The sequence below is a fragment of the Panthera pardus genome, unplaced genomic scaffold, assembly GCF_024362965.1.
Source record: "Panthera pardus isolate Hobbes unplaced genomic scaffold, ASM2436296v1 HiC_scaffold_16, whole genome shotgun sequence".
Classification (NCBI taxonomy): Eukaryota; Metazoa; Chordata; class Mammalia; order Carnivora; family Felidae; genus Panthera; species Panthera pardus.
The window spans coordinates 95498506-95514076 of NW_026526721.1; the positions used below are offsets into that span (position 1 = coordinate 95498506).

General features: G+C 42.7%; 1 protein-coding gene across 7 annotated transcripts in view; it reads left to right on the top strand.

Annotated features, from left to right (window-relative positions):
• Window positions 1-15571, top strand: part of MECOM (MDS1 and EVI1 complex locus) — a 556668-nt gene that overhangs the window by 118960 nt on the left and 422137 nt on the right. The gene's annotated exons all lie outside the window — the stretch shown is intronic.

The following is a 15571-nucleotide window of genomic DNA, read 5'->3' on the forward strand; positions in this document are numbered from 1 at the left end:
TTTTTTTTCCTGATGGTTGTCTGGTCTTTAAAGGCATGGCTGTCTAGTTGCCACCGGATTGAATGCTTCTGAAGATTAGCCTTTCATTGTTTGAATGTTTTCATAGCATTGTTGTAATAAGCATCTTCATACTTCACAGTTGAGATCTTGACTTTTAGAATAAAAAAAAAGTCAGAGGCTAATCATAACAATTAGCTAATGTGTCAACAATTAGCACTTTCCATCAACCTGCTCTAAAAGGAGACTCTTCTTATCCACTAGCAGACAAAAATGCAATGATGTAGTTAAGAAAAGCACTGAAATTGGCTCCTAGAGTCCCCTGCTGTAGCCAGCTAAATCCCCAGGGCATTGTTTACCGTGATTATTCTGCCATTATGATGTTATTGCATAGGCGGAGGGGGGGGGGGTGGGTAGTATGCTCAAAATAAGTTGGCTCTTTTTTTCTAAAAGACAAAACAAAGCTTTAAAAGAAAACAATCCCTTTCTGGCTGCTTTTGGAAAAGTAGAACAAAGCTGCTGTGAAAGGTCAGCCAGTTACAGTACTTTAGTGTTTAACTGGTAAATATTTTTTAAAAAGAGTATATTTAATATTTTACCATTTGGAAAATTTTCAATGTGCTGCAAGTCCAGCACAACTCAATCAATGTAAGATTTCAGAGGTCTCTGGTGGGGATTTCTTGACAATGGATACATTATATTCTGTGGCCATCTATACCACTGCTTGGTTGAAATATGTTTTAACATCTTTTATATAATCCTTCTAGTAATACAAGAACATTTATACTGCATCTTTTATAAAGAACCACACAGTCCTTTACACAGGCCCATATATCTATGTAAATACCATGGGTTTATCTTTAAAACAGCCTTAAAACAACTTGTAAATCCCCAGTAGCATCTCAGAATTCTGTGGGTAGGAAAAATTTTAACTAAAACTGGGATCGCCTTTCAGACGGCTCCTGTGAGTGCTTGCAGGCTACTGGCAGAGTGCAGAGGTTGTGGGCCGAGAGGAGAGGTGTGCTGGCCAGGCGGGGCAACGAGCCAGTGCCAAGGCCCCTCTCAATGGGGCAGGGTGGCTTGAAAAGTGACGCCCTGAATGGCAGCCAGGGCTGTTGCCTTAGAACATGGAGAGTTCAAGAGGAACTGAGCTGTCCTCTGCCGCTGATTCTTGGCAGGGAAGTCTGGGGGCCTGTGTCCATGCTAGAGATGACAAGGGAACACATTTGAGCCATCTGCAGAGTTGGAAACAAAGACAGGCATTGGGCTTTTGCAACAAGCAGAAGCTGGCGAATGAGCTCAGTTGGGGCTTCCCAGAAGATGTGTAGAATGCAGCATAGGCTGTCTAACTGGGCAAAGTCTACAACAGTGGTGTTTCACCCCCGTATTTCAGGAAGCTGGTCGCTGTCAAGATGTCATGCAGACTTGATAGACAAGATGTGAAGCAGAACTATCTTTTGGTGTTTGCTTAATTTCCACGGGAATGGTTTCCCAGCCAGCTTCACTTTCTGGGTCTCCTGATCACTCCGTTCTAAAGCCTTGCTCCTCAAAGTATGTATGGTCCTTAGGCTGGCTGCATCAGCATTCCCCTGGGAGCATGGTAGAAACGCACATTCTTGGGACTCACCCCCGGCTTAATGAATCAGAATTGGTATTTTAACAAGACCCTCAGCTTATTCTAATGCACGGTATAGTTTGTGAACCCTTGCTCCTCTACAAGCCATAGTGGATCATATTGGTTCATTTATTTTTCAATTCATACGATTAGTGCAAAATGTGTGGAGGATGTGCACTAGAAAAAGATGATATTTTATTTTTGAAGGGCTGACAGTTTAGTGATGGAGACAGACAAATAAAAAGGAAGTACACATGAGAGAGATGGGTTCAAAGTGGTTTGACATGTAGAGAAGGGAGTGTGTCTAACTGTGTCTGAGGAGTTCCCACAGGCTCCGCAGAGGTTACGTTTGAGTGTTGAGTCTACAGGGAGTGCAACTATGTCGGAGAGGAAGGAAAGAGTCTTTCAGCCAGTAGAGGTATTATATAAAAGTCTGAACAAACATGGGGCACGTAGAAAATGATGAGAGATTTCACGTTGCTAGAGGCCAGGTGTGTGCATGTGTGTGTGTGTGGTAGGTGTGATGTGTATTACAGCACTTGAGTGTGGGTCTTGATGAAGGCATCGTTGTATTTTCTGCTTTATCTCCAGTGCCTAAAATAGTGCTTGCTATAGACTCGGTACTCAATGAATATTTATAAGATGAATGAACGAAAAGAGTAAGACAGGAGAGGTAGTAGGATCTGATTATGAAGCTAATGAATGTGGACTCTGTCTTAAAGACACCAGAGACTTTTCAACAGGGCAATAACATGGCCACATTAAATGTGGATGGTAGCAAAGCAAATGATCAGAGTAGGGGAAGCGTGGAAGAAGGGGTGCAGGGAGGAGGCCGATAGCAGTAATGCAGAGGAGCTGCTGACGAACGTTTGGACAAAAGTCATGGCACTGGGCGTGGAGAACAGGTCCAATTATGGTTAGAAGGCAGAAGCGGGACAACTCCTTGACTGCTGTGGAGGTGAGGGGAAGGGAGAGGAAGATCTCACAGGAATTGCATTTCTAGTTCAGGTGACTGGTGAGAGAGGCAACAGCAGAAGAAGGACTGGGGAGAGGCCTTTGATTTGTTTTGGAATGCACCATTTTAGGCGCCCGGGGAACACCCTGGAGATATCCAAGAAGTGGTTGGAAAATTAGGCCTGAAGATACAGATTTGGGAGTTGTTGGCACCGAGAACAGGAAGAGAGAGAGTGCACATGAGAAGTGCAGCGTGATAAGGAAGAAACCCTGGCCTGCAGCCGATCAGGGGACATGCAGAGGGCTGCAGTACTTCAGCTGCGGAAGTAAAACGAGCACAATCAGAGGAGAAGAGCAGAGCAGTTTCGGAATCCCCACCTTTGAGACTCTCCTATCTCTTTGTTTCTTGGCACCTACATGGCTATGGTTGCATATATTTGTGATTACTGATTTGACTGACTTACTGGATGCAATGAGAGAAGGGATCCTGTTTTAATTGTAGGGCTGGGAGCAAAGAAGCTACTCATTGCCCTTTTTTTTTTTTTTTTTTTTTTGCATAAAGGTAACAGGAGGGAGTTGTCCACACTCTCAAATGTCACAGAGATGGTTAGTAGGAGTCAATCTAGGAAAAGCCCATCAGATCGTCAGCTTTCACTGGCGACCTTCAGCATTAACGGTTTCATTGGAGTGGTAGCCGAGGACCTCACATTTCTGTGGGTTGACAAGTGAGTAGGAGTGGAGCTGGGGCAGATAATAGAGGCCAGTCTTTAAGGACATTTGGCAGTGAAGGGAGGGGCAAGAAGAATGGAAAGGATAAGCTGCTGTTTGATGGAAGAAGTCAACCATTTACCAGAATGTTACTAGAACATAGAATGTCTACTATGTGCAAGTCGCTTGGTGCTGGGCACTGGTGATAGAGCAGTGAGTAAGGCAGACATAGTCCATAGATAAGGGGTAATTAACAAAACAATTAATCAAATAATTTTATGCATGCCAAGAGTTGTGGTATGTGAAACGCAGATCAAGTGCAGGATGAACGCTGTGTGAGAGTGTAATAGCGAGAGCAGAAACTGTGGGAGGTGAGGAAGGTGAGCTCTGAAGGATGAAGGGGGTGGAGAGCATTCCTGGCAGAGGGAACAGTATGTGCAAGGCTCTCAGGTAAGAAGGAAGCTGAAGAATTGAAGAAGCTGTAGGTGAGGGGGACAGCAGCTCAGTGTGTGACTGGTGAGGCTTGGTTTGGGGAGAGGGGGTTTGGTGTTTCAGGACCTTGAAGACAGGGGTCTTTATTCTGAGAGCCCTGTGGAGTCACTGATGGGTCTTATGCAGGAAAATGCTATGATGTGATATGTTTTTGAAAGATCACTCTGGGGGTGCCTGGGTGGCTCAGTCGGTTGGTTGAGCGTCTGACTTCGGCTCAGGTCATGATCTCACAGTTCGTGAGTTCGAGACCCACGTTGGGCTCTGTCTGTGCTGACAGCTCAGAGCCTGGAGCCTGCTTCCAGATTCTGTGTCTCCCTCTCTCTCAGCCCCTCCCCCGCTCACACTCTGTGTGTCTCTCTCTCTCTAAAACAAATAAACATTAAAAAAAAAAAGATTACTCTGGCTGCTGTGGAGGAGATTGGGCTCTTACAGTATCGACAAGAGAGTGGATAGCTCTTTGGACTGGGGATAATGGAAATAGAGAGCAATGGATGAATTCACAACATTTTTAGGGGACAAAATCTTGGTGAGTGTTTGATTATGGAATAAAGAAGAAGCGGATGTAGAGTTAATTTCCCGGTTAGTGCAAATGAATGCATGATGGTGCCCTTCATGAATATAAGAAATTATTGGAAGAGGATTAGCATGGTGGGAAGAGGTTGAATTTGATGCCCAGGAGGAGATATCTAAGAGGCAGTTGATCTGGAGTACAGAGGAGACTCTGAAATGTGAGGCTATGTGTAGAGAATTTGTAGAGCATGATTGGAAGTTCAGTGGGAATTCTAGAAGTTGATATCCTAGGGGGAAGGGCTAAAGGAATCAGGCAAACGAGTCACAGGCATCTGAAAAGAGACTAGCACAGTCAGAATTTGGGTAAATTTGAGTTAAAATGACACAAAAAATAGGCTATGGGGTTGTTAACACTCATCTATTAATATATTTAAGGAATAGAGAGGTATACTGTATTTCTTTCCTGAACAGTATAATTTTATCTACATATAGAGGAATACATAGAATAAATGAAGGGTTTACAGAGGAATGAATGAAATGGTTCTTCAGGGTGTCCTCCATTTCTGGGGTTTTGTGAGTCTATGAAGTATTTCCTTCAGTGAAGATACAAATTCTGAAATAAAAGTCTAATTGACCAGATCTGAGTTTTCTCTAGAGTGTAAATACATTTATAGAACACATTTGTTTCAAAGGAGTAGCCATAGCTACTCTTCCCTGGTTATAAAATGTAAGCTCCATTTCTGTTCTTTTCTTGGTTTGGCTAAGACTTGAACAGGGCTCTTTCAGTGGCCTGGTGAAAGGAAACCTCAAATGTGTTTTAAATACCACCAATTAATTAACATCACTGCACCCACCAGCAGTTAGTTGCTCATCAGTCTGATATTATAGAACTTCTTTAACATTGGGATAAAATCTGAGACTCAACAACTCTGATTTATTCCATTGCTCCATAGCTGAGTAAGCATAGGTTCAGAGAGGGATCGTGATTTGCTAAAGGTTGCACAGCCAGTTAACAGCAGAGTTGTGATTCCAACCCAGACAGTGCTATACTACACTCTTTCTGAGAATTTAAAATATGTCAAGTATTATAACCTGTCTGTTTTATATATTGAAGGTGTAGAATTATAGTAATTTGCCTTAATTTAGCCATCAAGCCAGAAGTGAATCCTATGTCTTCCTAATCTACCATTTATGAACAAAAAAGACTGGTGTGATATTTTAAGGGATTATTCAATGAACTAATGTGTCAGTACTGAGAGAATTTTGAGTTGTCAGAAAAAAATTACACTAGGAGCCAAATCAGGCAAGATTAAGTGAATAATTAGGCCAGGATTGGACATAGCAGTTAGAATAAATGAGAAACAAATTTGGAAAGTGATTCATCTGAAGTTTTATTCAGCTGGGGGCAGGTACAACTATGAGTTAAGGACAGAGAAGTTCCTGAATCTCAGCAGGGGAACTGTCTGGAATGGTATTTCCAGCCCTGGTTGCACAATGGATAAAGCTTGAGGTGTTTTAAAACCACTCCTGATGCCTAGACCCCACCTCTGACCAATTAGGTCAGAATTTCTAGGTGTGGACTCTTAATTTTTGAAAAGCTAATTAGTTAGACATTTCTAATACTAACACCTAAGTTAGAGGTACAGGCAGGGAGCCCCAGCATTCTGCAGAATGGAATTATAACTGCAGGCACCTTGGCTGGATGAGTCCTGAAGGGTGGCACTTGGGGAGATAATTCTCCTGGTTAGGGTGAAGTGTAGGCAATTGTTTTATATGTTTAGTATTGAGGTCTCCAGAAATGTTTGCAAGAACAGTCTCGCACATGGGAATTATAAGGGGTCAAAAGTTGAAAGATCTAGTGGAGAAGGTATTGGAGCTACAAATACCTCGATTAGAATCCTCATTTCACTTCTCACTTGTTGTGGGGCCTTGGGTCCTAGCAACAATTTCTCGGAGCCTGTTCCCCCATCTATAAAATGGAGATAATGACAATGACAGTAATTATGGTTTACTCTTAGGATTGTGAGATTTTAAAATAACCTTAGAAATAACAAATGGGAGGCATACAGTTCCTGCGTATAGTGGTCACTCAAATTTGCAGTGCTTCCCCTACGTCTACTCCGTTAGTCATCATCCTCGAGAGAATGTCTAGTTTGGTCAGTGTTAAAGGTGGAAAGAGCTGAGGGCTGGAAGCATAGGGATGGGTAAGAATAACATCTCAGAAAGATCAGTTGGAAGGAGCTAATTCAATACCACAAAGCTGGGTATGGATTTTTCCCTTTGAAAGTTGTCCTAGGACCTTTATGGAAAAAAAAATACACACACACACACACACACACACACACACACACCACTTTTGCTATCCCCAAAACTCTACCTCACCTATTTTTTTTGGAAGAGGTCTCACTATCTAGCTGGATATTGGACATGGCTTTTTTCCAGAGTATAATGTTCAGTTACAGTCTGGTTGTACTATTCAAGAGCTGTTCTAGATGCTTCTATCAGGAGGAGGCAGTGACAGGGTCTAAGGAAAGTCCTAGAAAAAGGAGCAAGTTGACTCTCCTCTCAGGTTATTAGTGGATGAGAGGCCATCGATGATATTACAGACATACCAAATGGAAATGTTTCACAAACAAAGCCAAATAGCTCAACTCGATAACTCTTACACCAGACATGATTCTAATCCTAAAATAAATACTGTTTTCTCTTTTCTTATCAAAGGTAAGGCCAGTTCTAGCAGCTCCTGGTCTGCATTTCACTAGAGAGGGTTGGAGTTTGTTGTATGTCAGGAAATTGCAGTCTGGCTTTTCTTAGGAAATTCCAGAAAGAGAAACAGAACAAGGCAGGAGCCGTATAGTGGCTGAACCAGAATTCCTGTTGTGGTACCAGAAGGTGGGTGGTTCTGAACACATGGGCTATTATTAACTGAAATAATAGTGCACGGCACAGGGGCTGCATAATGAGTACTATGTTGCTTACAACTCTTACCATTGTATTTGGACCTTTCCATGTACTGGGAGGTAGTCTCTATATTTGACATGTATTACCTCTTATTATCTCTTTTAATTTTCACAACAACTCTATTATATATTATTATCATGGGACCCAGAGAGGTTAAGTAATTTGCCCAGGGTCACAGAGCTACAGCTGTTCAAAGTTGTTCATTCGCCATTCATTTATTCAAGTATTCTTATTGAGTACCTATTGCATAGAAGCCTCTGTCAGGAGCTGGCGATAAAGCAATGACCAAAGCAGACACAGTCCCTTCCCCAATGAGATGATAATTCAAGTGGGATTGGCTATACATAAAGGGATGAACATACCTTATGTGGTGGTTAATGCTATTGAGGAAAATAAAATAGGGAAGGGGAAGGGGATGCTATAGGTCAAGGTAGAGGGTGTGTTTCATGCAGGGATAGAGGAAGGTCTGTGTGATGAGTGCTTTGCTCTGGAATAATTTAGGAGGCCATGATGGCACCTAGATGCTTGAGAGTAAGGACCTAGGCTATGTATTATCTCTTTCATGTCTATCTCCCATGGAAAGTTTCTATGTACTAAGAATTACATGTACTGCGGCAAAGTCCTTGATGTTGGTATGGGAGCAGACCTTGGCATAGGTAGGAACCTTGGGGGCATTTGGGGAAAATGCTTGGATCTGGTCAGGAGGGCTCATTTTGCTACTGGAACAGATGATTCTCACCTACCTTCTGAACATCTACATGAGACTTTGTGAGGCAGGGATGTGGACATGTGTTAGGGTACAGGCTGATAGTGCCTCAAATGAGATAGGATATTTTTCTCATACATATGATCCTGAGGTGGCAGGCAATTGAGGGTGGGAAGGTGCTCTGGTCTGCGAGGCTGACCAAGGATCCCTTTGTTTTGTGGCTTCTGCAACTCCTGGAATGTTGTCTCTGTCTGTATGTTCCTCAGCACCACGTTTTATTTTGAGAGAATAAGGCAAGAAAGAGTGGGTGACAATGAGGTTCCTTTTTTGCAGGGGAGGTGGAGAGATTGCCACGTCACTCTTCCCCCATCCCGTTGGCCAGCACTTGGTCACGCTTGGAGGTAGTGGGTCAAGAGTACAAGACTCTGGAATTAGACTCTTGGGGTTCACATCCTAGCTCTGCCACTTGGTCAAGTTAGCTAACCTCTTAGTTTCCTCATCCATAAAATAGAGATGATGAAATAGCACCTAGCTCCTATGATGAGGATTAAGTGTGTTAATTTGTAGAGTACCTAGAACAGCACTATGTGCTTGTTTATCATGTAAATAACTGGCCACACTAGGCTGCAAGGAAAACTGGGGAATGCAGTTTTGACCCGGGCAGCCCAGTATCTCATCGAATAAAACTTAGCAGGGGTTTTGTTACTAAAAGGAGGAAGAGGGGGGATAGGTATGGGATAGTATGACTATATACTTTTCTTCTAAAATGGGCCACTTTTGAGAGTGACAAGATGCCACTATTACCAATGACACTGAGATAACAGGTTGTAAACCAGAACTATCCTGGAGAAAATGGTATGTTGCAGTACCTCATCACGGGGGTTATGAACAATCTCCACCACAGCACATCTGATTGGCTTATTCAGGGCTTTTTAAATTTAAGAATTACAATTTGTGGGGCACCTGGGTGGCTCAGTTGGTTGAGTCTCTGACTCTTGGTTTTGGCTCAAGTCATGATCCCTTGATTGTGGGATCAAGCCTTGCATTGTGCTGAACGTGGAGTCTGCTAGGGATTCTCTCTCTCTCTCTCTCTCTCTCTCTCTCTCTCTCTCTGCCATTCCATCCCCTATTAAAATAAATAAACAAACTTTAAAAATTGCAATTTGAGAAGCTGACTTCTGTTTTCAGCAATTAAGTGGAGGGGTAGGTAGAGAGGGCATGAAGTATTAGTCCCACAAATGGGACGTCTGGGTGGCTCAGTCCATTAAGCGCCTGACTTTGACTCAGCTCATGACCTTGCTATTTGTGGGTTTGAGCCCCACGCTGGGCTCTGTGCTGACAGCTCAGAGCCTGGAGATTGCTTCGGAGCCTCTCTCTCTCTGCCCCTCCCCTGCACGTGCTCTGTCTCTTTCAAAAATAAACATTAAAAAAATTTAAATTAAACCCCAAACTACCAGACCTCTTGGAAAAGTATGCATATTAACAAAAGAAACTCTGGTTAAACGTGAAATCAATATTGAGAAGGCATTCACAGTGCCTAGCACTCTGCTAAGTGCATTAGGGAAAACCTAAAAAGGAGAAAGCACTCTGGGTGTTTTCATCTTCTGGTGGAAAAAAAATAGTCTCGATTGGTTTGTGATTGCTTTGGACAGAAGACCTAAATATCAGCCTTCAAATCAAACATTTCTCAGGTGTGAGCATCTCTGTTTATTTCATCTCCACCTTTTAAAATTATCTTCAATATTGGCAAATGGATTCCTAACAGGCTTCAAAAGCTCTACCTTTTGCCAAGTTATTCTGAAGTGTTCTTAGAGTCTAAAGAAAAATTAGCCTTGCTCTGGGACTCCGAGAGAGAGGAGCCTTCGCTAAGTAATAAATAATGGATCCAGGTTGGAAAGGGAGGTGACCACCTACAGTGTGAGGCACAGAGAATTCAAAAACCTCCTTGAAGAACCTAACCAGCCTGCATTTTCTTTTTCTTTCTGAGAGACCTAATATGTTGTGGCAGATAAGGAGAAACAAATGGGAAATGAATGGGAACTCCAGGTTCCTAACAACATAAGAAAATGTAACAAAAAAACCACGTTGGGTTGAGAAGAGGAAAAAGGATAGCCAACCGTAAAAATCCATCCTCTACCTTACACACGCCCAACAAATAAACCAATGCATTTCAGCAAATGGTAAATAATGCTTAAAATGGCAGAAGCTAGAGTTGAACAAATAAGAACCAGGTGTTGGGAAGAAGGAAAATCAAAAAGAGCATACATTTTCCGTCAACAATCCCCACCATAAATCGTAGCAATGCCACCATCACGACCTGGAGCCCGCAGGGAAGAGACTGTTGTAAAAATGATAAATCAGAATCACTACACACCCGGTCTTGATAAAACAAAGAAAGTTGATTCCAGGGTTTGAGATATATATATATATATATATATATATATATATATATATATATAATCACAGAGAAACAACGCTTGATCAGGGAAGAGCCAAATGTGAGGAAATGCAGAGTTTGGAATCTGGTGGCTGCTTAATATTCCAACGGAACTGAGCACGGGATAATACAGTGGGAACTGATGACTCAGTGGCAGCTGGCTGCAGCAAAATAGAGATATATTACAGACTCCTTCGCACGAACAGAACAATATATATGCCAGTGCCTGTTCATCACACTTTTATGTATTCTTCATATCTGGAAACAAAAGAGAATATAGTGTCTGTACCACCTTCATAAAATAGGGTTAATGTATTTTCTGGGGTTTTGTTGTTGTACTTTGATTCCTTTCAAGAAGCAACACGCCCTTTAAGAGAAAAGGTTTATGTGTAAACATGAGCTATGGCCGGTGCATTTCTTAAATGATTTGCCCTAATTGCACTCCTGATAGACCCTCTGATTCTGCAAATTGTGTGTGTGTGTGTGTGTGTGTGTGTGTGTGTGTGTGTGCACGATGGAATAACTGAGGTGCTAGTGATGCAGAAACCACATTGAGGGTGACTGGGTATTTGGTTGAGTACCCTCAATCAGACTATGCTACTGGATCTCATAAGCACTAAATCACGTGCTCCCAAGGTCTTGTAGGGACTGTTAATAAGTCAGCAACGTTTCTAGAAGGGGAGATAGGAGATCTGTGTGTAAGAATTTCAGAAGGATTTAAGTGAAAACACAGTTATCACAAGGAGTTTTAGACAAAGTGCTTACTTAGCTCAGAGTCATCTGACCCTAATAAGTCCGTGACACTGGTTCCATGAAGGAGAAAGGATTATGGCTGTCTTTAGCCTTCTGTTTTCTTAGCTGGCTTTGCTTGGGAGTTGGTGATCAACATCTAGTAGCTTGGCATGGCCATTCTAGGCTTTAGGTTTTTATCCAGTGACTTCTTTCTCCATGACCGCATGACCCTTGTCCTGCTTGACAGCAGTGGTTCCCAAGTTGTCGTCCCTGGACCCCGCAGCATCAGCATCAGGGAACTGATGGGGGGGGGGAACTAGTTCATGGGGGGAACTAGTTAGGAATGCAAAGTCCCAGACCTGCTGAATCAGAAATGAGAGGACGGGGTAACTTAGCAAGCTGGGTTTTAACAAGCTCTCATGCACACGAAAGTTTGTAACATCAGTCTGGGGGAAGTGGCCTACAGTTGCTAAGGGCTTCTATGTGATTACTGAGTTAGATTTCTGGTATTTGTTGTCATACAATCATGCTTGAGTTTAGAGATGCTCATCGCATCTTAAGGATGAAAAAAGTCAGGGGCGCCTGGGTGGCTCAGTCGGTTGAGCGTCTGACATCGGCTCGGGACATGATCTCACAGTCCATGAGTTCAAGCCCCGTGTCGGGCTCTGTGCTGACAGCTCAGAGCCTGGAGCCTGCTTCAATTCTGTGTCTCCCTCTCTCTCTGCCCCTCGCCTGCTCACACTCTCTCTCTCAAAAATAAATAAACATTAAAAAAAAATTTTAAAAAAAGGATGAAAAAAGTCAGACCCAGGATTTCAGCAATGTGCTCGAGATCATGTGACCAGCTGAGCAGCAGAGTTAGGATTGTGAACCTAGGTCCTTTTGATCCAAAACTTGTTCTTTCTACTCTACCATGGTGAATAGCTATGGCTCCATATCTGCTCCCAATTGGTACAGAAAGGAACCCAATTATTTCTTCAATGTCTTTAGAATTAATGACCTCTTCTTAAGTGATCGATACAGCTGTTTGTTAGGCTGTTCTGCTATATGGGCTTTATTTTCATGTGATTCAAAACTTGTAATCTTTTACATGGAAGGGTTGAACCCGCGAACATTTATCGGCTTTCTGGATGAAGGTCAAAGTAAGCAGACATGAGAGGTGGTATGTAGAGAATAATGGAGAACATAAGTATCAGGAGTCAGAAGCCTGGGTTCACGTCTATAGTTCAGTGGCCATATAGCTAAATCACCTAATTTCTCTGAAACTCAATATTTTCACATCTGTAAAATGGGAGGAAAGTCTTACCTCTCCCAGAGGTTATGGAGAGGGTCAAATTACAGAAGGTAGAGGAAAATGCCTTGAAACTCCATAGTGTCCTTGAAATTTAGAATCATACTATTGTTTATATAATGAGGAGGTAAGGATTTAAGATAAAGTTATCCATGCCCTCAGTGTCAGGGATGCTCTGTCTCCGCTTTGGATTGTTTATGCTGTAGGGATCAGGAACCTCATGAGACAGTCACTTAAGTGTATCTTTGGCAGATAAATTAATTGCTCTCAGGCACAGTGCCAATCCTCATAAATAATGGCTGCGGCACTGGGAGAGGTTTGGGATTCTGTGTGATCAGGAGAGATAGAGCCTGTGAAAAATGGTCAGGTTCTGGTGGTGGTCACAGTGGCAAATAAACTATGTCAGACCAGGGAGCATCCAATTTGAGAAAGAGGCTGGAGCTCTGAGGCGGGGACCCAGAAAATGGGAGAACAAGTCTGGGGGATCTGAAATACTGATGGACAGGTGACTTTTAGGGATGCTCTGGTAACCTGCAGGGAGACTGAGTCATGGGGAAATTTTACATCTTCTCCATGTAGGCAAACTATGACTCTAAATCTGAACTATTTCTCTCTCTCTCTCTCTTTTATTTTCCCGAATTTTTCAACATATGTTAGATGTTACAATTGTATTTTTATTAAAAATACTACACGTAAGATACTGAGATAGACATTACATGTGTATTAAACCATTTAATGTTTAGAACAACCTTGACCTTTTGGTGTTATTATTCCCATTTTGCAGAGGTAAAACTGAGGCCCAAGATGGTTAAATAACTTGCCAAGAGGACATAGTAAGTGGTAGAGCTGGGTCTGGGACATTGGGCTGTCTGGGCTCAGGCCAGTCTTCTTCCCCCCAGTCTTTGCTGTAGAGCTATGGACACCCAAGAGATCACAGCTGTAGAGACTGGATCCAGCCCTATATAGCTCTGATGGTGGCTCTTGGTGTCTGAAGCTTCCTAGAATCTCATTTTTAGGGCTTCACAGGTGCCCAGAAGTCTTGACAATGTCCCTCCAATACATAAAGCTAGTCAACTAGATCAGCCCACCCCCACCCCCCACCCCCAATCCATGCTCTGTTCATCCTGAATTTCTTCTCATCCTGCAAATACCATGCACCTTTGTGACCCTGGTCAGCTGTTTCTCAACGTGTGACTGAGATCTACCTGCTGGTTAAAGATCCAAACTTCCGATCCCTGTGTTAGACCAACAGAACCAGAATCCGAGAGTGAGACCCAGCAATTTGCATTTTAAGAAACATCCCCAGATGATTGCTTTGAAAAAGGCTGAGAACCACTCGTCTGCCTTTAACTGTGCTGTACGGCCTCCTCAGAATGCCTTTCTTCCTCTCCCTCTGCCTTTTCTACCACATGAATGCGTTTAAGGTGCTACCTCAGATGTTACTTCTGTGAACTGTTCTTGGTTCCACCTCAGCGTATTTATCAATCCCCACTTTTGTTCTCCCTACCAATTTGTTTCTGCCTCTATGAGAACATCTTGTAGCGTACTTAAAATGTATCTCTGTTCTTCTCTCTACTCTGAGCTGTTTGAGAGCAGGGACTGAGCTCTATTTATTCTCATTCTTCTTCCCAGTGCTTGGCACATTTCCTGACATCAAGTGGTACCCACCCAATGTTTGCATGCAGGAAGACAGAATACAGCCGGCTTTGGTCCTCGAGAAACTTGGGGAGTGGGCAAGTACAAAAACTAGGGTATGAAGCTGGGGATTTGCCCCATTCTACTGGGGAAGGCTAGCATTCAGCTTTTAAAACCCAAGGAAAAGTCACTGAAAATCAGGCCCTGCTACCTACAAGCTTAGGACTCTTTTCTCTCTTTCAAGTTTTTTTTTACTTATCTTGAGTTAGAGAGAGAGCATGCAAATCGGGGAGGAGCAGAGACAGAGGGAGAGAGAGAGAATCCCAAGCAGGCTCCGTGCTGTCAGCTTGGAGTCCAAAGCAGGGCTAGAACTCACCAACCATGAGATCATGACCTGAGCTGAAGTCAGATACTTAACTAACTGAGCCACTCAGGCGCCCCTACCAGCTTCTGACTCTTAAAATTCCTCATTGCTCTAATCAAGAATTGTTCTCAGACCTCCAAGTGGGGGTCATCTGCACCAATTGATTTTCAAATGCTGGGGAAGAGGAGGGAATCATTCTACCGCTTCCACGGATTAAGTTTGTGATGGTAAATGCTCTGAGATCTGGATGTGGGAAACTTTGTCAGTTAGTATCATGTTGGGGAGAGGGTTGTCTCAAATGTGGAGATGCCCCCAAGCTGTTTTGCTCTGGGAGGGTAGGGGAGGTCCCTTCATCAAATTTTAGATGGAAGTGCCATTGTCCTGCTGGTGTTTGTGACTCACAATCTTTTAAGAAAGATTTAACCAAGGTTGCATAGTTGTGTGGGTGCCCACAGGAGACTTGATATGACAGTTTCTATGGGACTATGAGCCTGTTAGACCCTATGGCTTTGGTTCTCTGGCAGCTCCTTCTTCTGACCAGGACTAGGAGATGAGCCGCCAAAATGGTGTCTGGATAAGGAAGAAGGTCCACTTTTTTTTTTTTTTTAAACTTTACTTTTTATTTTTATTTAGGCATTTCATTTCTGAAGTCTTCTTTTTTTACTCTGTTTACCATGTTATAAATTTACCTATAGCAATTTAGATGAAGGAAAAATTAAGGTTCGGGTTTTTTTAAAAAATTATTTTTGTTTACCGGAAACCATTAAAAAGAGAGGCCATTAAAGATTATTTTGCTTCGGTCAAGTTCCCATAGCAAATGCTAGAAGCACCAGTGAAAACCATAGCAATCCCATTCCTGGATAATTTGTTTCTGCCCTTGTTGGCCTGCATATGTTTTAAGACTTTCCAGGGTGGTTGTTTCTACTTAAGGCACATCATCTGCGGAATTCTGAAACACAAACCAGGTCTTTGAAATTTTTGATAAAGCTCAGTTCTTAATAATAGGACGGCTTCAAATGCCCTCAGAGCCACTTGGCCATCTGTAAATAAATGAAGCTCAATGAGGAAAATCGCATAAGGAAGCCGTTTTGGTTACCATTTCCATTTTGTTCATCACGTCATCAGATTGCAAGATGACAAATATGAAAAGAGTGTGAGAATGCTTTAAA